At 28.4% G+C, this 22,594-nt stretch overlaps 1 protein-coding gene across 3 annotated transcripts in view; it reads left to right on the plus strand.

The window, feature by feature from the left end:
• LOC120777507 (zinc finger protein rotund) overlaps positions 1 to 22,594 on the plus strand; it is a 69,169-nt gene that overhangs the window by 32,233 nt on the left and 14,342 nt on the right. For 2 of the 3 annotated variants that reach the window (XM_040108861.1, XM_040108863.1), the window contains exon 1: positions 21,907 to 22,023. The exons of the other annotated variant lie outside the window; for it this stretch is intronic. The gene's annotated coding sequence lies outside the window, so the exon portion shown is untranslated. Of the gene's footprint in view, positions 1 to 21,906; positions 22,024 to 22,594 lie in introns of those variants that run through there. 3 annotated transcript variants of the gene reach the window in all.

Below are 22,594 nucleotides of genomic sequence, written 5' to 3' on the forward strand. Positions count from 1 at the left end.
TAAGCGCTGAAAAATCAGTATTTTTTATGTATGTATATAAGTTAATGATATCGTTGAAAAGGTGCATGATTTACACATTGAGGGAACTAATACTATATGAAGTAGGATCATTATTTTATTACTGTGGTTCTTAAAAATCCATAAGCTAATTACAAAGTTTCACTAAGAGCTCATACGAGTATTGCAATTACTAACGTTTTTTAGCTGCTAAAAATACTCTTCTCAGCTACTTCCGCCAATTTCCAAATAATTTTTCCACTTATATTATTCCAAAAATATCTATATAAGTAATATGTATTTTCCCGAATTTCTTAATTCTTTTGCTTCCAATTTCATTTGAAACTATTAAATATAGAATCTTTCAACATAAAGCAAATATTTAGCAGAAAATCGTTAGAAATAAATTATTATTTATAAATCTCCACAAAAACAGCATGCAAGTGAACTTACAATGAATTCAAGGTTACACCAACACTCAGCTAAGTAAAAAACAATTAAGTAACTGTTATTGTTTACTGAGAAAAAATGCAAATAAAAGCCAGACAAACAATAGCAATATAATTAGTGATAACACGAAAAACTGCATTCAACGAAAGTACTTTGCAATACAACTTTCACTGCGCAATAGAATTAGCAAAAAGGGCGAGTGCAACGCGAATGCAGCAGCTGACGCACAACTTCGGCTATTTTTTAATGCAATAAAATAGTAATGAAAAAGCCAGTAAACGGCAAATACACTTGAGATAGATAAGAATGCATTTGCATTTGCGCAAAAACAATAAAAAGGCAACAACAAAATTATGGAACAAAAAGCAAAAATTATAGAGGCAATAAAGGGCTTGAAAAGGCGCTGAAAAACAACAAAAATGTTATATGAAATTATACTGCATGTACATACTTGACTATATACATATATTAAGCATTAGCGCTTGAGCTGATAGCGCGAGAACCACTGATAACAGCGCTGCTTCAATAGGCAGATTAGAAATGCAATAAAAGTAGCAACACAAAGAAATAATTGCAAATTACAGTTTTACTGCAATGATTTGTTGTTTTATAATCCGCTGATATCTTATAGCTTGCATTGCAAACATTTTGGTTTAACGGAACATATTGCTGGGTTTATGAATTTAATATTTGCTTTGGATGAGAATTTTCGCAAATAAGGCCAGATATGTACGGAAAAGTTAAAAAATATAATTTAAAATCGTTAATAAAACAAAAAAATTATTAAAATTAAAAAAATTAAAAAAATTAATAAAATTTAAAAAATAAATAAATAAAAAATTAATAAAATTAAAAAAAATTAAGTATAAAATTAGTTATTAAAATTTAAAATGTTATTAATTAAAACATTAAACTTTTCACCCAAACTATAAGTTTTTATGCTAAATAAAAAAAAAAAATATGGTAAAGTATGAAAAAATAAAAAAAAAAATTAAAACGAAATTAAGATAAGAAAATTTAACACCGAATTAAATTTTTTATTCAAAAATATATATTACAATATATACATTAAAACAATATTAAAATGAAAAATTAAATTAAATTAAAAAAACAAATTATAAAATAAATTTATATTTTTACCCACTTTCAAAAATCAAATATAAAACAATTAAAAAAAATTTAAATTTCAAATTTTAAATAGAAATTAATAAAATTTCAAAACTTATACAATTCAAGATAAATATAAAATCTTAAATTTAAATTTTTTTTCTCAATTCTGAAGGAATAAGAGATAAAAATATATTTAAAAATGTTAAATATTTAAAACACTGCAATTATACAAACAATAGACAATAGTAAAAATACAACTTTTGATATAAATTTTTTTTTATTTGTATTAATATCTCATTATATCAAAATTAAAACAACATTTTAATTATTTTATTTTATATTATTTTATATTTTAATTTTTTAAGAAATACTAAAAATTAATAAATAAAGTTAATTGTAATTTAAAAATATTGCTTGATTAATTTAACTTAATTATTGAAATTATAATAAATCATATTTTAAAAAATTAATTTGCATTAATTTTTCTTAGTAATTTAGCGTTCAAATTAGACGTTTTGTACTTGCTTTAATAAGAAAAAAATAAAAAGTTCTTAAAAAATTAAATAAAAATTAATTTTTTTGTATAAAAAAATTTGGATACAATAAGTCTTGTATAAATAAATGCCATAAAATTAAATTTGAGTCAAAAAAATTCTATATCCCCTTTCTGTATAGAATAACGATTCATTTTCTCATCTCCATAGAAGTTCATTATAAAAATAATCTTTACATTTATGGTTCTATCTTAAAATAACTATTTTGGAGAAAATTTAGTTCTAATGAAAATCAATAAACATTTGTATATGTATCTGTGGATATCTCACCACTATTTTTCAATATGTCTGCGCTTATCCACAACTTAAAAAAAATTATTTACAAAGTGACCGAAAACGCACTTCGACACACATCAAATAATCACACTTGCAAATACGAGCACATTTATGAGCTCATAACCTTTTAAGCAGCATAAATGATTTGCGTTATACTCATAAAGAGGTGTACATGTATGCATGTGTAAGTGTCCGGGCACATAAGTAAACTTGTCATATTAAATGGCATATTGCAAACCGCAAGCGAAAGTTTTTCTGACCAACACACACAAACACAAATATAAGCGAAAATCTCCACATACAAACTTTCTTATGCATACATACAGACATGCATATGTACATATGTATGCGCACTTAAGAAGGGCATTGACATAACCTATGCCAACGGCTATGCCATCGTCATCACCAAAGCAACAACAGAGCAAGCGCCGCTCAACTGCAACCCTTAATGTTAATGACGCAAACATCCATTCCATCATCGCTGACGCCAAAGTCAAGCAGTGCTAACTAGCCAACGGCAAGTCGAAAGATATTATGACTGCCACTGATTGTACACACACACAGATACATGTATTCGCATATGCGCATACATTTTAGAGGTTACTCATACGCCACGTAGTATTTCTTGCAGAGCAATTATGCAGCTAAGGACATGCGATTGCAGACTTTGCACCGCATACAAGTATATTTACTCACACTACGCCCACTTTGTTGCAGCCACTGCTCTTTGGCTGCTCGCTGTTGCTCTTGCGCTCTGCATGTGGTGTGCGCATGTGCCGTCGCCGAGGCAGCAATCGTCGCCTGCTGAAGGAGGCCAACAAAGAAAAATAGATCTGCTGCACAGCGTGAAAAAGTAATTTTCAAGGTTAAAGTGCAACGTAACCGCAAACGCCAACAATGCACTTGGCCATTGAGTAAATATATATGTGTGTGTGCTGGTGTGCTGGTGTTGAGGTTATGTGCACAGCGGGGTTGTTAAAAGCAATACCATTTGTGCTAAAACGGTGTGAGTGGGTGTGTCAGCCGGTTGTTGTGCACGTTGGCAGGTGTGTGCGCAAAAATAAGTTGAGTAACAGTAAAAGTGTTGCAGTCAATGACATCGCCAAATGGGCGAGTGCAAGTAAGTACTATTAGAGCGGCGAGGGAGTGTGTATGTGAGGTTTTTGTATGAATATGTGTTGGTGGGTGGTAAGTGCGATGTGGAAGACATATAAATGAGGCAGTGTGGTGTATATGTGACACTTTTGTATATTTTAATTAATATTTGTGAAAATGCGAATTTTGTTGATAATGAAAGAAAAACTTATAAAATGTAATACACAAATTGAAAATAATAATTTTAAGTTATAAATTTTTTCTATGTATATAAAAGTAATTAATAATACAAGGATAAGACAAAAATCTTTTTTTTAATGTAAACATTTTTCATTCTATGTTACGCTATATAAAAATGATTAACACATACATATAAATGTACATCAAGCGCAAAAAAAAATATTAATAAATTATTAGAAAATTGAAAAAATTATTAAAAAAATTAATAAAAAAATAAATAAAGGTTTTTTTCAAAAAAAATTAATTTAATCACATTAAATACGAAATTATTTAAATTTAGAACTTAAAATATTTCCTTTGCTCATATTTTTAGTTTATTCTGATTTTTTTCTCGTTTAATTTTTAAATTCTTTTCCTAATTTTTTAGTTTTTAAAATTATTTTTTGTCTGTCAAATCCACTTGTTAATTTTTTACAGAAGCACGACAGTGGAACTTACAGACGAAAGTCACGACATCGACAAAAACAAAAAAAAAAACAACAACACAAACAAACAACAGTACTTAAAAATGCATGTTTTTATACAAAATTTTTCAAAAGTTTTTTAAAAATTTTTTGTCATTTTGAAATTTATTTTAATTTATACTTTTTTCATAATTATTTGATATTTTTTTTAATATTAAAATAATTTTTTAAATTTTTTTTTCATTGCTTTCTCATTTTTTTAAGATTTAATTTTTTTATATTTTTCCAAATTTTATAATTTTTTTTGACTTAAAATTTTTTTAAATTTTTTCTTAATTAATTTTTTCTAAATATTTTATTTTTTTCAAATTATTTAAATTTTTTATAATTTTTTCCTCGTCATTATTCTTTTTTCTTTCCACATTTTTTATCATACCCATTTTAATCTTTTTTTACAAAAGCACGAAAACAGCTTGTTAAGAATGAAATTTGCAAACGAAAGTCACGAAAATGACAATAAAGGAACAACAATACAAACCAACAAGAAACAATTATATAAAAAACATGCACATTTTTATTGCCAGTACACAAATACACACACAGATACACCTGACTGCAAGCTTTGCAAATTGCATGCAAAATCAATACAAAATGTTCAAATCATCAAAATATAAAAAAGGCAAAAGCAACAACAACAATTGCTAACAATCAATTAAAATATCCAGCTGTTGTCGTGCGACCTTGAGTTGTCGGCAATCAGACATTTAGGTGCACACAAACATACATAAGTGCATGCAAATTATCGAATCAGCATACATACATATGCATATTGTGTAAAAAATTTGTTCATATATACATATGTATGCACATATGGATGTGTGTATCCATGCACAATTGGATGAGCAGAAATGTAGGCGGCAGCTGGTTGCGCATAAATCAAAGCGCGGCAAGTGAAAGCGTTTGCTTTAAAAAATGCGGTAAATTACGTTTAAAATGGAGATTAAAAGCGAAATTGATGATAAATAGCGGTTTTGTGAATTCGGAGACTAAAATTTTTTTGTAATTTTTTTTTGTATTTTTAATTGGGGCATTTACATACATACGGCTTATATAGGCAGAGTTTGAAAATTATTTTTGAATTGAATTTTCAACAGGTATTAAAAAGTAACGGCCATTAATAAATTCAATGTAAACTGCAAGAGATAAAGTTTAATCCCGAAATTTCGGGATCCCGATATTAGCAAATTCAAACCGGATCGAAATTTTGATATCATGTTTTTTAATAACGTAAACTGTAAACAGCAAAAAATTAGGTTGCATCCCGAAAAGTCGGGATTCTGAAATTACAGCATACAAATCGGGATCGGGAATTTGGTATAATATTTATTTAGATTTCATGTCAATAATTTAAATGATGCCGAAAATAAGGTTGCATCCCGATAAGTCGGAATCCGGATATTACAACATAGGAATCGGGATCGGGATTTTGGTGAAATATTTTTTTAATTTTCATATCATACATATATATATTTACATATGTACATATGTATAATATAGTATGTTTCTACATAAATGCGCATATGCAAACTCTCTTAAGTTCCTTCGAAGCACAAATATTGCTTACAGCTTCTACAGAACTCAACAAAGAGGCAATAATAATATAATCAATATTTACTTTCATTGCTTCCGCATTGCTTAATATTGTTGAGTTGTATGTATTTACTTAGCAACAACAATAAAAAGTAGTAGGCGTTGCTGCTATTAAGAACTCAACAAAGTCTTCTCGATAATATTGCTCATTTTGACTTATGCATATAATAAATTTTAATAATTTTTTTAAAAGACACACTTTCTGTTCAGACGCTTGCGCATCATCAGCTGCCACTTATTGTCTTATTAATCGCAGTTATGCAATTTTTTTTATGAAACTTGTATAATAATTACCGCATCATCATCGATCACAAGCTGGAAAGCACACGCTAACATCCGGCAAAGTTATATTTAGCATTGTCTTAAAAATATGAAAAAGTAATAATTGCATAGAACAATGACTGCTGAAATGTGAGCTTTTTATTCGAAAAAAAAAAATATTATTAAAAAAAATTATAATCAAAAAATTTAAAAATATTTTATTTTCTAAGTTATAGAAAATCCAATATACAAACTCCTTCAAGTCTACTAATAGGCAGCAGACGCCCTTCGAAATATATTTGTTACTTATTAATATCAAATACATGTTATCTCTCTCTCCCTCTCTTTTTCATTATATTTTATCCACCAACAACTGTAAATAAATGCACACATACATATCTAAATCTCTGTATGTATATATGTATTTACATAACAAGCGCACTTGTTCGATTATTACAACAAAAACACGTAAGCTGCTAAGAACTAATACTCGCTGTGGTCCATATTCATGCTAAAGTGGTTACGTATGAAAATAATTATTTTTATGAGATTCAAAATTCAGCTAAATTTTTGTTTCTGTAACGCAAATTTTAAATTTAAAATAAAAATATTTTTAAAATTTATTAAAAAAACTTTGAAATTTAGAAAAAATATGTTTTTCAAATTTATAAAAAAAATCATATTTTAAAATATAAAAATCTATTAAGAAAAATTTTTATTAAAAAAAAATGTTTTTAATTATAAATTTTATTCCAAAAAAATATATTTTTCTTTTTATAATTTTTTTTTAATTTGGATTATTTTTTCACAATCCCCTACATTTTTAATTAATTTTTCCCTTTAATTTCTGAACTTACATTACCTTTACGCAATTAGCCCCATACAAACACCGACATATTATGCACTTGCGCGTATAGTTGCAGTTTTCTATCGCTAACTCTGCCGCTGTCTCTGTCGTCGTCGCCGCTTTTGCCGCTGCCGCTGTCGACGTTTGTAAATATGCGAAATTGATAACGAACCGTCAAGGCCAAATGCAATAAACGCTACACTAAATGCATTTTTACATTTGTTTTTTCTCTCGAGTGTTTATTATGAAAAAGTGCAGAAGTAAATATGTAATACATATTTATACATACATACATAAATACATATGTATGTAGATACTACATAGGATATGTGATAGAAGTAGACTAATGTATGGACAGCAAGCGGGTTAATACTTATCGTGCCATATGTGAGTGTTTCTATACTTTTATGGAATTTTTGAAACAAATAAATAAAAAAAATATTTAATTGCCTAGCAAATTGTGTACCTTGATTACACTGTGCTGCATATGTAATTTAAAATATTTTTTTATTATCAACATTTTTTAATTTTTGTGTGTGTGTGCATTTTGCTTGTTTAATGAATGAAATATTTTAGTTTTTAACTTGCAAGTTCAAAAACACGGGATCCCGAAATTAGCTTTTCATTAAATCTTAAAACTCGTCTTACAAATTGCAGAAAGTTTATTTAACTTAAATGGAACAAAATTTTTCGGAATCCCGAAAGGGTTACTAGCAAAACCCGAAACTGCGGAATTGATAAAATATTTATTTTAAAAATCTAAAGAAAGAAAAAAACTCAAATAGTAACAACAATATTCGGAGTCCCGAAATTTTTACTTAGCAGTCCCGAAATTTCGGGATCAAGGAAATATTTAATTTTATACTTATTATGAGAAAAGAAAATATTTTTTAAAAAATTTAGCAAAATTATATTAACAATAAATTTTCTTTCTATTTTCAGGTAAGCTTTAAAAAAGTGACGCAGAGTATTAAGGTATTATAATATTATAATGAATAATAGTTAAATATAAAATATATATGTATATGTACATACATATGCTATCACACATATGTATGTATATGTATGTATGTACATATATGTAGTTAATAGGTATGTTTATATAATTCTACGCAACTTCAATGTCATTTCCCTGCGTACAGCAACTACATTAGCCCATCGTTAGCCTAGCAAAATTTTTCATATTCCATATACATATCTATATACATGTGTACTTGTTCATATGTATGCGGACTTGCGCCAGCAACAAGTGTATTCCGAGCAATTTGTTAAAATGCAACTCAATTCGCAATATATAAATATGCGAACAGATGCAAAAGCGCACATAAATTCGCATATATTTTATAAAATTGTACAACTGCACCACCAAACACACCCGCACCGCTGCGCTTGCCTACTTCGCCTTTTTATTTTATTTTTATTTCAATTAATTATTTGCATTTGCGCGTTCGAACGCTTCCTGGTTGCAATAAAACGCACAATGCACGCCAAACGGTGGCGACAAAAAGCCAACAACAACAACAGCAAAGCGCATGTGAATTATCATAGCAAAAAAATGCATAGAAAACAAAGGAATAAAGCAACAACAACAAACAACAAGCGCAGTCAACAAGTCATTAAAGGCGGAAAGTGAGAAGATGAGCGACTGGACGGGCGGTGGACATTGGCATGCAAAATAGCGCAATTGATGTGTCTAAGTGTGCCTAAGTGTGTATGTGCATTTGCATTTTTGTTATTGCGGTTATTGTTGTCGTACTTGCGTTTGCGGTTTGCTGCCGTTTGCCGCAGCGCATGACAACAACAAAACTGACATATCCCAGTCCACAAAATTGTGTACAAAAAGCGGTGTTTTTCAGTTATTTAGTTGCATTTACACATAGTTTGTAGAGTATACATATATGTATATATATTTATGTACTTATGTGTGAGTAACGCAAGAAAAGTAATGTCTGTTGGTCTGTCCATTTGTCAGCTGCGCGTAGTCGGTCAGTCGGTCAAGCTGAGTAAGCGCGCAAAGAGTTTAACTATAGAGCATGTATTGTATACATACATATGTGTTGTATATATTCATATATTTCGTTACACATGAACAACAACAATAGTCAACAAAACTCAAGAAATGCAAATTCGCTTAACATATGCCCCCACAACACACAAATTATACATAATTGCACATACACAGCAATTGCTTGTGCAACACATCTTTATATCTCATTTTTGTTGTTTTCTGCCTTTTTATATCTAATTGTTGTTATTTTCTGCCACTTTTTTGTTGTTACGCAGTCGTTGCGCGGCTGCACTTGCACTTGCTTTGTTATTTACGGAAAACAATTTTAGAAACAAACAACAACAATAACATTTGAATGCACGAGAAATAAAAACAGCAACTGAAATACGAATTTATTTGCTTATCTTCGGGCTCTAAGCGACGTGTACGAAAATTTTTGCAAATTTAAGCGTAATTGGTTCGGCGAAAACTCATTTTACATAAATTTATGTAGCGTAATTTTAAATTTCGAACATTTAAATATATGATTTAGCTTTAGTATTGGCGAAAATTGAATTTTTTTTCACATACACACTAATAATTTTGGGTCAGCCCATTCGAATTCTATGGCGATAAATACTTGCTTTATGAGTATTTCGTTGGTATGAAAAGCAAATAATTTTGATAAAAATATGTATTTTTGGTCTGAAAATATTAGCAGCATATATGATTTGAAGCTATATAAGTGCCTAGTAAAATTATTTAAATGCTACTTTGCCTCAAAAATCCATATTACTTGCACTACATTCATTTTATCGTGCTTCACCATGGCATATACGCATCAGAAGTATTATTTTCTTATTATCTATCCCCGTCGTCCGCTCCTAACAAAATTAAATACGAATAACGAAATTTTTAATTAAATAAAGCTTGCAGAGTCAGCTTTGTTTTGCTGAAATATTTATTTACACAAATATTCATAGAATTGGGATACTAAACGACAGTGCGTATGAGTAACTCATAGAGGATTACATTACGGAAGTGTTTTCAATGGCAGTTTAGTAGCTAAATGTAGCAAATTTGTTCAAGATTCATAAGCCCAATATGTAACAACATAAGAACTAAGCAGTTTAAAAAATTTTGATTAATTAATTGGTATTAAAATTAAATTAAATTTGCCTAAAAAACTTTTAATTACTTAAATTAATCTCATTTAATGCAAATCATATTGAATTTTAATTAAATTAATTTTTTTAAATTAAGTTTTTTAATTATTATATAATTAGGTAATTTTATTTTTTTTGTTTTAAACTAATAAGAGATAAATTTTCTAAACAATAACAAAATTTAATTTTTTTACGTAGAATTAATTAATTAAAATTTAAATTTTTTAAAATTATGATTTAAATTTTAAATTTAATAGATCGGAAAATTATGAATTAAACTTTAAATTTAAATTTTTAAATTAAATTATGTAATTAAAATTTAACTCATTTTAAATTAAATTTAAATTTTATTATTTTTTAATTTCATTGATTAATTAAATTTTAAATTTTTTGATTTTAATTAAGTATTTTAATTTTTTTGCTTTAAATTAATAAGAGACAAGTTTTATAATAAATTAAAAAATTTAAATTTTTTAAGTTAAATTAATTAATTAAACTTTATTTTGTTTAATAGATCGTATTAAAAATATTAATTTTTTTTAAATTTAATTTTAATAATTAATTACAATTTTTTTTTTTGTTTTAAAATTATATGATAATATGTTTAATATACAATTCATTCAGTATATTTTCATTTCTAATATAAAAATCATACATATATTTCAGCATAAACTTGCAAAGCGTCAAGTTTGTTATTTCCTGAATCATAAAAGAACTAACCAACAAGCCAGCAAACCTTAAATACACATATAAATAGCTATAAAATTTACCAAGTGGGAGAATTTGCAATATTTTCATAGCGCTTAGCTAAATAGCTGATAAGATACGCAACGCGCAAACGCTTCCTCGTACCGCAACTACGAAAAGCGCTAATATTTATAGAAATGAGCGCTCATCTTGCTGCACAAACACTTACATAGATATACATACCTATATACATATGCAGAAACAGTACGCATCTACACATGTTTGTATGTTTGTATGTGTACGAAATTATCTAAATTATATTGACTTGTTAATGTTGCTGATATGGTTACAAGTGCTTGTATGTTTGTAAGTGTGCTCCTAGCTAGTGCTCACACTTGAGCTAGTACACAGCGCACTTGAACAGCGCGAGTGCTGATAAGCGGCGATAAGCAAGCAAACATATTTACCTTTGTGCTTTCCGATTTGCCTTAGTTTTTTAAATGTGTCGTTAACATCAGCATTGACATTAGCGAATGTCACACATAAAATGGCACAGTGACACTACATATGTTGCATTGAGTGATAGTTATGGACTAAGATTAGAGTTGGCATATTCGGAGGCAGTTAGTGTGAAAAAATGTCAATGGAATTAAAAATTGGGAAGGTTGAAAATATATGGTCTTAAATATTTTAGAACATTTTTTAAGTCTTAAGTTTTCCCAAAAAATTCATAAAAATTCTCACTTCAACTTAAAGAATTATTACTATTTAACAATTTTGTGCCTACAATTTTATTTACTAACTCTCAAATAATTGTATGAGTTTTCAGAAAAATTTCCCATTGCAAATATTTGTGTTTGTATATCAGAACAAGCAAATAGTTGTACATATGTATTTAGTTGGCCTTGAACTGATAATGAAAGTTCAAAAAATTCAAAATGTAATGCACTCAAGCAACAACTATCGTATGAAAGTACTTGTATAGACTTGTAAATATGTAAATTTAACAAAAGGCTTGATTGCAGTGCCTGCAATTGAAATTTAGTTAGACTGACATCTGCCCATATGGCAATGCAGAGGAAATACAAAGTATTCAATTATTACAAATAACAAATAGGGAAAAAACTTAACAAAAGCTACATTTGTGCTTTGTGTTTTCTATAAGAATTTTATAGAAATTGGTATTTGTATTTTTGCTTTCTATTATTTAAATTATTTTATTTATAATTCAGGATTTTATTTTTTATTTATTCCACATGTTTTTTTTAAATATATATGATGTTTTTTTTAAATTTTGAAACTTTATTTAAATTTTTTTTTCGATTTTTTTTTTCAAAAAATTTATTTCCGGTTCAAGAGCTCGACTTATAGAGAATTTCGACATTTCAACATTTTTTAAAAATTGTCAAATTCTGGTGTGGCAAAGTAACAATCTATTTTATATGTGTTTTTAAATGTTTAAATTTAAAAAGTAGTATTCAAAAACACCATTAATTGTGTTTTCAAAATGTATTTTTCAAAAACTTTTTTAAAATTTTTTTAACTTTTTTTCAAAACTTTTTCAAAATTTACTTTCTAAACGCTTTTTGGATTTTTTTTATTAAAAAATTGCATTGTTTTGCGAAATTTCCATGTTTTCTCTGAAAACTGTTAAACAAAATATTCAAAATTTTATAAATGCTTTCTCAAATTCACTTTTTTTAATTTGCAATTTAAACTGTGTTTTCAAATCAAAAATATTCATTCTCATTTCATTAAGAAAATTGTTCTTTCCCTAAGAAGTTGTCTCTAAAAAAAAAATTATTTTCATAAAAATGAGAAAAATTCAATTTTTTTAAATTTAAATTAAATTTTCATTAAAATTAGAAAAATTTAAATTGCTCAAAAACTAAGTTTTCATAAAAATTTTGTTCATAATTTCATACTTTTTTGGTTTTTAATTAAATATTTTTTTAAGTTTTATTTAATTTTTTTTATTTCACTTTCCCTCATAAGGTGTATTGCCACTTTTTCTCACCCCCTCGTCTAACTAAACCAATAAATTACTTAATTTATTTATAAACACAGCGTTTATGCTCAGCACATAGCTGAAAGCCACATAAACGCACACACACAGTCATAAAAAACATAGGAAACAAACAAATGGCATGCTCATTTCACCAACAAGGTGGCAGCGCCGCACAACTGAAGGTCGTCCTATGCAAATAAAAAATCAGATAGCAAAAAACAAGAAAAAAAAATTCGGAAAATAATTGCATACTTTCGACATTACAGCATGTGTATGCTGCATGCACTTGTTGCATGTACAACGAAAAAGCAAAAACAACGAATCAATTAATTTCGATCAAAAAACATATATACATATATATAAAAGCATATGTTTTGTAAAGCAAAATTTTACTATTTTTCGCCAAGTGTAGTGCAACGCAAAGCATTTAAGCAACTGCGTATTTGAAGATGAACACAGACAACAACAACAAAATTTACGAAAATTATAACAATGCATGCACGCACACACACGCGCCTTTTCTGTGGCATGCGGCGATGACCAACACGCGGCCACATTGCTCACTGCAGTTCAAGTTGAATGTCGACACGAAAAATGCAAACGAAAACAAAAATAAATATTCGCACTAAACACTCAAACGTACTGACAGCTAGAGAGCAGCGCTAGCACACATACAGATACATACATATTTACACACTTACATTCGGTAAATATATTGTAACAGCTAATTGAGTTGAGCGCATACAAATATTATTTTTTTGTTATTGTTGCTTTTGTAGTGCATTTAATAATATTTGACACGCCCTACCCCCCACCACCACACTAGGTATACCCCGCCGCAGCGCACTTCAATCGCTCGTATGCTTTCTCAATTTCCTAAAAGCCGCCAGCGGCGTCGGCAAAAAAACAGAAACGCTTTTCCGCATCGCAGCCAGAGTCGCTTCGCGACGAGCGAACGCAAATATTTGTTGTCATCACCCTTGCCACCGCCGTCTGTCTGACACCCGCCTCCACAACGTTAGATTTTATTAGCATCTGCTGGCGTGCAACGCCCGTCGCCTGCATTTCAATTTGTTTGTATGTGTGTGTGTGTGTTTTGTGCTGTGTGTGCAAAGCGTTGTTGTTCGAGTGCTTTCGCAACGGCGTCAGCGAATGTCCTTCAAATGCAATTTTGCGATTAGACGCGAAGCGCTTTTTACCGGCTAACGCCGTAACGAGCGCGCCAACAAAAAAGCAGAAAAATGTACATTGGCTGATGCACTAAAAATGTATGCATGACTGAGTGTGTGTGGATTTTTATACTTTTCATTGCGCTTTGCGAAATAGAACTTTTATGCGCTACCGGTCTAAGCGCCGAGTGCGGATGAGCAATCCGACGATGCGCCGTAATTCTACTTGTATAGCAGTCGCGGCAAGGTGACCAGATGCATAATTTTTAATTATTTTTAATTTTGAATTTGTTTGTAACATAAAATTTTTTATTTACATGTTTTACTCGAACAATTTATTATAATATATAACTATTTAAAATTCTTTCAAATATTTTTTAAACAATTTTTTTATTAGGTATTTTATTTTTTTTTTTCTTAAAAAAATCATATTTTAATTATTATTTTTTTTATATTTTTTTCCTAGTTTTTATTTTATTTTATTTTTTTTATCAAAAAATTTATTTTTTTGTTTTAACATTTATTTTTATTTTTTTTTTAATTATTTAATAAAAAAACTATATTTCTATTATTATTTTTTAATATTTATTTATTTAAGACTTTTTTAATTTTTTCGTTTACATTAATTTGTTTTAACTTTTATTATTTTTTTTTATTTTATTAATTTTAAAAATTTCATTATCATTATTACTAATTTTTTTACTCATATATTATTTTCTATTATATTTTTGATATACATATAATTTTTAAATTTTTTTTCCCAAAACTTTTAGTTTTTAACCTTTTTTAATTACCTGTGTAATTTATACAGATATTTAACTTTTTCGAATCAGTTTTACTTCATAACCTTTTTATTTTAATTTTTCATTAAACTGTTTTTTCATTTTTTATGTTTTTTTAATAGTTTTAATATTTTTTAATTTTATTAATTTTATTTAGTTTTGAAACTTTTCTAAATTTTAATTATTTTAATTATAGATTTATTAATTTTTTGTATTAAGCCACTCATATTTTAGTTACTACACACTTCTTGATTTTTATTTATTTTAATTTTTTTTCAAAATTTTTAATTTTTTTTATAACTTTTTTAATTACTTATGTAATTTATACAAGTATTTTTTTATTTTTGAGTGGTTATACTTTAAATTTTTTATTTCAATTTTTTTATTAAACAATTTAAATTTTTGTTTACTTTTTAACATTAATTTAATTTTTGTTAAATAAAATATTTTTATTGTTTTAATTTTTGAGTAATATGAAAAAGTATTGTTTTTTTATTTTTCTATCCGTGTTTTTAATATTTTTTAATTATTTTATGTATATATTTTTTAATTTGCTGACACTTTTTTCAAAAACCATAAATTCAAAAAATTTGATAAATTTTTTTTTATAAAATTTCAAAAATATTTTTTATTAAAATTCGTTTAATTTTTAATTTTTAAAAAATATTGAAATTGCTAACATTTTTGTTATACAAGTTTAATGGAAAATTTGTTTAAGAAAAAATCTATTCAAAAACGTATATGAAAAATTCACCAACAGCATTTATTGCTGGTCACCTTTCAATTTCGCAAGCACACTTGTTTTTATAACATTTTTATTGCGTTATTAAAAGCGAATGGCTTTTCGTTTTTCAATCGCTTTTCGCTCTTCCTTTTCATTGCATTCGTGCATACGCTTAATATTTTACTCAATATTTCACTATTTGTTTATTTTGTTTTCAGTTCATTAGAATTTTCACTTCCTCGTTGTGATAGCGAACATATGCCACAGCGACCCTTAGCGCGTAACGCGCGCCCGCAAATTTTTCAGAAACTCAGATAAAAATGCCAACTGATTGCGTAGCTGGCGTGTATATTTGACATAAGCAAGGACACAAGGAAGCTATAAAAATATACACAAGTGTAACAATGTGTTTGTACTACTTCTGTGTTTGTAAGTATGAGTGTGGTTTGTTATGTGTTTGTGTTGCAATTATTAATAAGTAAATATTTTGGCATGCCTTCCCCCGCCACATTTGTTATGGCTGCTTGCTACTTCTAGCTAGTTAGTATGCCATTACGCTCAGCTCTCAGCGCTCAGCATAGCAGCTCATCAGCGCCAAATTACCGCAGCAATTGGCACACCGCAACTGGTGAGTGCTTACTGGCGCTACACTTACACCCTGTTGCACTAAACGCTTCCGTCTCCTGCAAATACAAATGAGCTGAGTGGCTACGGGGCGGCACTCTCCCCTCTGAAATGTTAATGTGAGCACACATTTATACATATCCTTATATAATTACTGAAACATCAGTGTTTATGACATTTATAGCTGTATATATAGATATATAATTATATATATGTATATGAATCTATACTTATGTATAGAAGACAACAATTGCTCACACCCTTCTCCGCCGCCCTCATTGGATCACTCAGTTACTCTTTTATGTATGCATACATACATAAGCACATAAACAATACATACATATATACCTCTATACTTATGTGTATATGTATTAATGTGCTTTTTGTCTCCCTCGTGTCACGTCCCGCGTCCCGCTGCATGCTGCACTCAGCGTTGCATTTTGCGCCACGTAGCCGCTGATCTTGTGTTTGTGTCGCACTGTGTGCCGCGGATACGTTCGCAGTTCTTCGCATTTCTGCACTTTAGAATGTCATTGCTGCTGCTCGGTTATGTTTCGAAATTTTTGTATGGCGCGCGGTAGCGGTTAGCGGTCAAAGAAAGAGCATAGGATAGGTTGGATTCGAGTAAAAGTAAAAATCCTACGTTTGCGGTATCGAATAACACTTTCACAAGATAATTTTCTTTTCATTTTTGTGCCACGAGAAATTAAGTATCAGCACGTCAGCGTAGGGGAAGAAAGTGATATGCAAATTTCAAAGTTGAAAGCAAAAGCGGCGGATTATTTGCGAACAGAGAACAGAAATGCACAACTATTTTTTTTTAATAACTTAGCTAAGAGACTAATGGATGTGTTCTGCTGAATAGCAAAAAGGCATAAAAATTTTACAAAACACTTTTATTTAAAAAAATTAAAAAAAAAAATATTTAAAAAATATTGAAAAAACTTTAAAATATTAGAAACGGATGTGTTATTCTAATCATAAAAAAATAATAAAATTTTTATAAAAATTATTTCGAAAAAAATACCTCAAAATAAAAATCTAAAAATTTAAAACTTTAGACTATTTAATAACGAATGAGTTTTTCTAATTATAAAAAATATACATAAAAACGTTTTGTTTAAAAGAAAATAAAAAATAATAATTAAAAACATTAAACCTTAAAGAGAGTATAATTTTCAACTCGAAAAATATTGAAGCGACGCAGGAAATAACCTTTCAGCAAATAACGGTATAAAACTTTCCAATAGTTAATTATGCAAACTGCCTTGTAAATCTACACTGCCAGATTAATTGTACACAGCAAACCAATATAGAAACTGTTTAATAAAACTTTTGTAAAAAAATTCATAATAAACACACTTCTAGTAAAAAGGTGCATTTTTTGGAGTGAAAATTTCACATTTTTAATAAACAAAAAAAGCATTATTGTTATTACATAACGGACTACAGACATCAACCTCAAAAGTACAGTTCTGCACTGGAACTGATTTAAAACTATACAACTACTTTTTGTGCGCAAAAATTGTGTAAGAACATATTGAAGAAAATACAAAAAAACATAAAAAAGTATTTTAAAATAAAGAATAAATTAAAAAATAAAAAAAAAAATTGAAAAAAAATAAATTATAAAAAATAAATATAAATACAAATTTAAGAAATATTTCTAAAACCAAAAAACTGAACAAAAATTTTAATAAAAACAACAAACACATTAAAAAAAATAAAACTAAGGTGGGTACAGAAAAAACAAAATCCTAAGTATTTCCTAAAACAAAAATTTAAAATTTTTTTAATATAATTGTGCTTATTATATGAAAACATTTTTGAGAATAATTCTTAATAAAAACGAAAACTATTCCTGCGGAAAAAACTTTTAATTTTTGTAATAGAAAATATTACTAAAAATTATAAAATTTATAATTTGCAAAAAAAAAAATTAAAAATTTTTGTAATGTAATTTTAATTTTGTTTTTAAAAAATTAAATTTTTTTTGAATATTTTTTACAAAAATAAAATTTTTTCGCTAAACCAATTTTTTTTCTTTATAATATAGTTCTAAACTTTATTTACAAAAATAAAAATTTTCGTTTTTATTACAAATTATCCCGAAACATATCTCAATATAATCATATGGAAAAAAATTTACTTATAAAAGTACTTCAAATAAATAAAATAAATTTTGCAATTTATTTTCATTAAACAAATTAGCAGAAAAAACTTTTGTTTATTAAAAAATTAATCTAAACTGTCCAACAATTTAACCAAATACAGGAAAACTTCTAAAAAAATTCTTAAAAACTTCAAAAAAAATTTGTTGAAATTTAAATAAAGTAAGCTTTTGTTAATCCAAAATTATTTTAAACACATATTAATTTAGTAATTTAAAAAAATTAATATATAGCATTTTTGGAAATACTCGTAATAAGAAAAATAATTATAATTAAAATGGACAATACCTGAAAATAAATAATATATGTATTTATTTATTATAATTTCTTTTTATTAATTTTTAAATTTTTTATACAGATACTTGCTTAATAATTAATATTTATTTTTGTTCTATTCTTAGTACTTAAGAATTAAAACTTAAAAATTAAATCGATTAAATATATCTTTTTTGAAATTTTGAAAAATTTCTGAAACTGCAAAAAAAAATTTTTCCAAGCTTAAATTTTAATTTATGAAATTTTTGATTTTTAAATTATTACCTATTAAGTTCTGTATTGTATATTTTAAATATTTATTTGATTTTTTTGTTAGGTGATACTTTTTAAATATTTAAAAAATATTTCATTTTTTTGTATTTTTTTTTTGTGAAAACTCATAACAATTTCTACTCAAAATTGTATATTATGCAATATAAACTCTTATGTATGCTCTTATGTTGGCCTGCAACATTATCATAAACATGTCTTATGCAACATTTTGCTGAGGACTATATTTCAAGTAAAAACCTTATTCATACACCGAGATACATTATATGGTTTTTAGCAAATAAAATGAATAAATACCTCAGAAGAACAACATTTTTCCACGCTCATCTTGCATGTTTAGCAACATATACACCACCTTAGCAACATTGCACACGCATCTAAGCAACCAGGAAGCAAAATTATATTCAAGAATTTCACTTTTTGAGCGAAAATGTGTTGTGCAGCACTCACATACACAACGAATAATACAAAATAATAATTATGTAATTGTATAAAAGCGAAATTGGCAAAAATACTGCGGCAAACCGGCTATAAAAATGCACAAACACAAAAACACAACATTCGTCTTGTGATGAAAGATGCTTGTAAACAACTGTCTTTTTACATTTAGTCACAGTCATGAAACTAAGGCATGCTAATGCTACAGACACAACTTATTCAACATACAATTATTCGCACACACACACACACACATATTTACATTTACTGTATTTTTAAACCCTTTTCGATTAAATTGCGAACCCGAACTAACCTAAAAATACACCAAAATGCAAACCAATTTTAGCAGCTACAGCTTAGAGCGAAAAATTTGCGCCGAAATGCAGCAGATTTGGTGGGTAGACGGCGCTTTGCTAAAATTAGTAGTTACAATAACAACAACGCTAAACATAGACACACAAGAAGAAGCAGAAATGGCAGCACAAGCAAAATTAATACCTGCTAAGCAACCTGTGCAACGACAGCAACGCGCCCTTTGCTATTTACAATAAGCTAATGCATGTATTAATACATACATACATGCATATATGCGAAAAATACAAACGAACACACAAGAGTGTGAGAGCGAAAGTGCAAAAATATTAAGGAAATCCTTATAGCTTATAAAGACATTAAGTGCAGGCACAAGCGGAGAGTGGGACCTATTGTGCTCATGTGTTTGTAGATGTGTGTGTCTATGATTTGGCGCCGACTGCTTGCCAAGTGTATGACAAGCACGCCAGTGCCTTCCACAACAGATTCGAAATTGTGTGCACAAATGCCGCAGTAACCGTTGAGTGCTGGTTGCCGCCATGCTGCGTTGACCATGGCAAGTCCAGAGCTTTTTGGCGGTCTAACGAAAGCTTTCTGGCTTTTGGGCAGCCGAGCGCTGCAGCCGGCAGTTGATGGCCACTACAGGCGCTACCTTGGCAATCGAATGCACAGCAACCCCTATTTGATAAGAACTGAGTGAGTCATTCAACAAAGCACTCAAAGTCTCAAACACTCAAAAACACATAAGCGCTCCAACACACATAACATCTCATAAAAATGCATATGTGTTGCTCATTTGATATTTTGTGTGCGCTGAGAGCGCTTGGCCGACTCATTTGACGCTTGAGTGCAATGCAATTTAAGGGTGCTCAAAAGCTTTGCGCGCTCGTCTCCGTGTGTGCTAAATGTGTATTGGTGACTAGAAAAATGGGTCAGTAGTGGATGGCAGCTGCAACTGCATTTGTGCACAACAACACTTCCGCATATGCAGGCGCACACAAATCTACATACAAATGCATATAATTTTGAGAGTTCGCTGAGCATTTCGTTTGAGTCGCACGCAATATGTTGAATTTTATATTTAACAACAATTAAATCGAGTCAAAAATATTTATTTTTAAGCAGTGTTACCAGTTTTAGTCGCTTATTGTCCTTAAATTGTTGTTGTTTTGGCCGTTTTCTCGTTTTCTGCCAGCAGTAGATATGGAGGCAATATTCTACTCACTTTGACAGCTCGACAACGCTCGCGCTCGGCAGACGCGCCAACGCTTGAACGCTCCTACAGCTCGACTATTGGCTGCTCAGCGCCTACACATACATTTTAGTGCATTTTTTGAATGCAGACTCGCATGTCAACGTCGAGCTGCAAGAGCGCAAGATGTAGAGAACAAGAAACAAACTTACTAAAAATTTAACTAAAAAAAATATTGTAAAAAATATTATAATTTTCTACTTTAATACTTGTTGAAAGCGCCTCAAATACTAAACTAAAAATTCTAATAAAATAATCTACTTTGCAATAACTGTATACTGTTGACTTGTGTTGCATTCTGCTGCCATGCTAAAGGGCCAGAGCGCTGCGGTTAATCAATAAAAATTAAATTTAATTCCGAAAAAGTGCAAAAACAAGCTGAAAAAGTACAAAGTGTAAAGAAATTCTTTAAATTTTGCAGCAATTGCGTGCAAAATAGTGAAAATTAATTTTATAAAAATTGCAAAGCGCAAAATTTTTTGGCGCACGCCAACACACGTTCGCATCGGAAATGTCCAAGCAGTAGATTTGTGTGCTTGTATGTTTGCGGCGCAACCCTTCAGTTTAAAAATAAACAGCAAATAGTATAAATGCCGACATGCTGTAGCGAATTTGTAGCGTAAAGCATTTCTTTTTTGCACATTTTCTAGTAAAAGTGAAATTATTTTCCGGCGCAGCCTTGAAGCAAAACTTACGAGTTCCAAGCGCCAGCAGCGGCAAGCGCGCATGCAAATCAAAGTAAATGTTCAAATATAGTAAAAGTATAGCAAAATTAGCAACTTACAAAAAATTATATACAACAAACACACTGAGCGATTCTAAAGCGAAAAAATTGTAAATTGAGTGCGAGTTCGCAAGTTTGTATGACGTGAAAAATTGTAGTGGCACACAAATATATGAAAATTAAGAATTTTTCACAGCAACAGTCGCCTGCTCAATGTCAAATGCAAAAAGACAACGTCAAAAGTCAATTTGTTGCCTACAAATATTCGCATGAAAGTGAAAATTTTACATTTTACACATATTTTTTCTAAAAAAAAATTAAAATAAAAACAAATAAAATAAAATAAATAAATAATATATATTTTGTAGTACAAATACGCACGCATATATATGTGAGAATTTAAAAAAAAAAAACAAATAAACTAAAGTGAATAGCAGCTGTGTGCGATAATTTACTGCAGGCCATATGCACTTCAGCTTGAATTCATATGGAAAAGGTTACTCATACGTCGTGTAGGGTCTGATGGATATGAGTAGCCGTAGGCGTATGGTAAGCAAAAATGGGTTTAGACCTATAAGTTTGGTTAAAATATTTTAAAAAGTAAAAATAATTAAAAACAAAATAATTAAAAAAAATTATTATTAATAAAAATTAAAAAATTAATAATTAATATCAGTTAATTAAAATTTAATTTGTATACACAATTTCGAATTTTTCCAATAAAATTTTCGGTACATAGGCGTGATCCAATAAGTAAAAATAAATATAAAAATTTAAATAGTATTATTAGCAAAAATTAAATAAATAATTTATTAAATTACAATTAAAAATAAAAAATTAAATAGAAAACATATTAATTTAATATAAAAATGTGTAAGTCAAGATAAATATATTAAATTAAATAATAATCGAAACCGGAAATGAAATAATTTTTGAAATTAGAATAACAGATTTAAAAAATTGAAAAAGTTTTAATTGAAAATAATTAATTATTGTTAAAAAAATAAATAAAGAATTTCAATATAATTTATCGGGAAAATTGATTTAATATTTAACAAAAAAATAAATAAATATAAAAATATTAAGAATTTAAAAATATTTATTTAAAGATAATTGATCA

The sequence above is a fragment of the Bactrocera tryoni genome, chromosome 5 (assembly GCF_016617805.1).
Source record: "Bactrocera tryoni isolate S06 chromosome 5, CSIRO_BtryS06_freeze2, whole genome shotgun sequence".
Taxonomy (NCBI): domain Eukaryota; kingdom Metazoa; phylum Arthropoda; class Insecta; order Diptera; family Tephritidae; genus Bactrocera; species Bactrocera tryoni.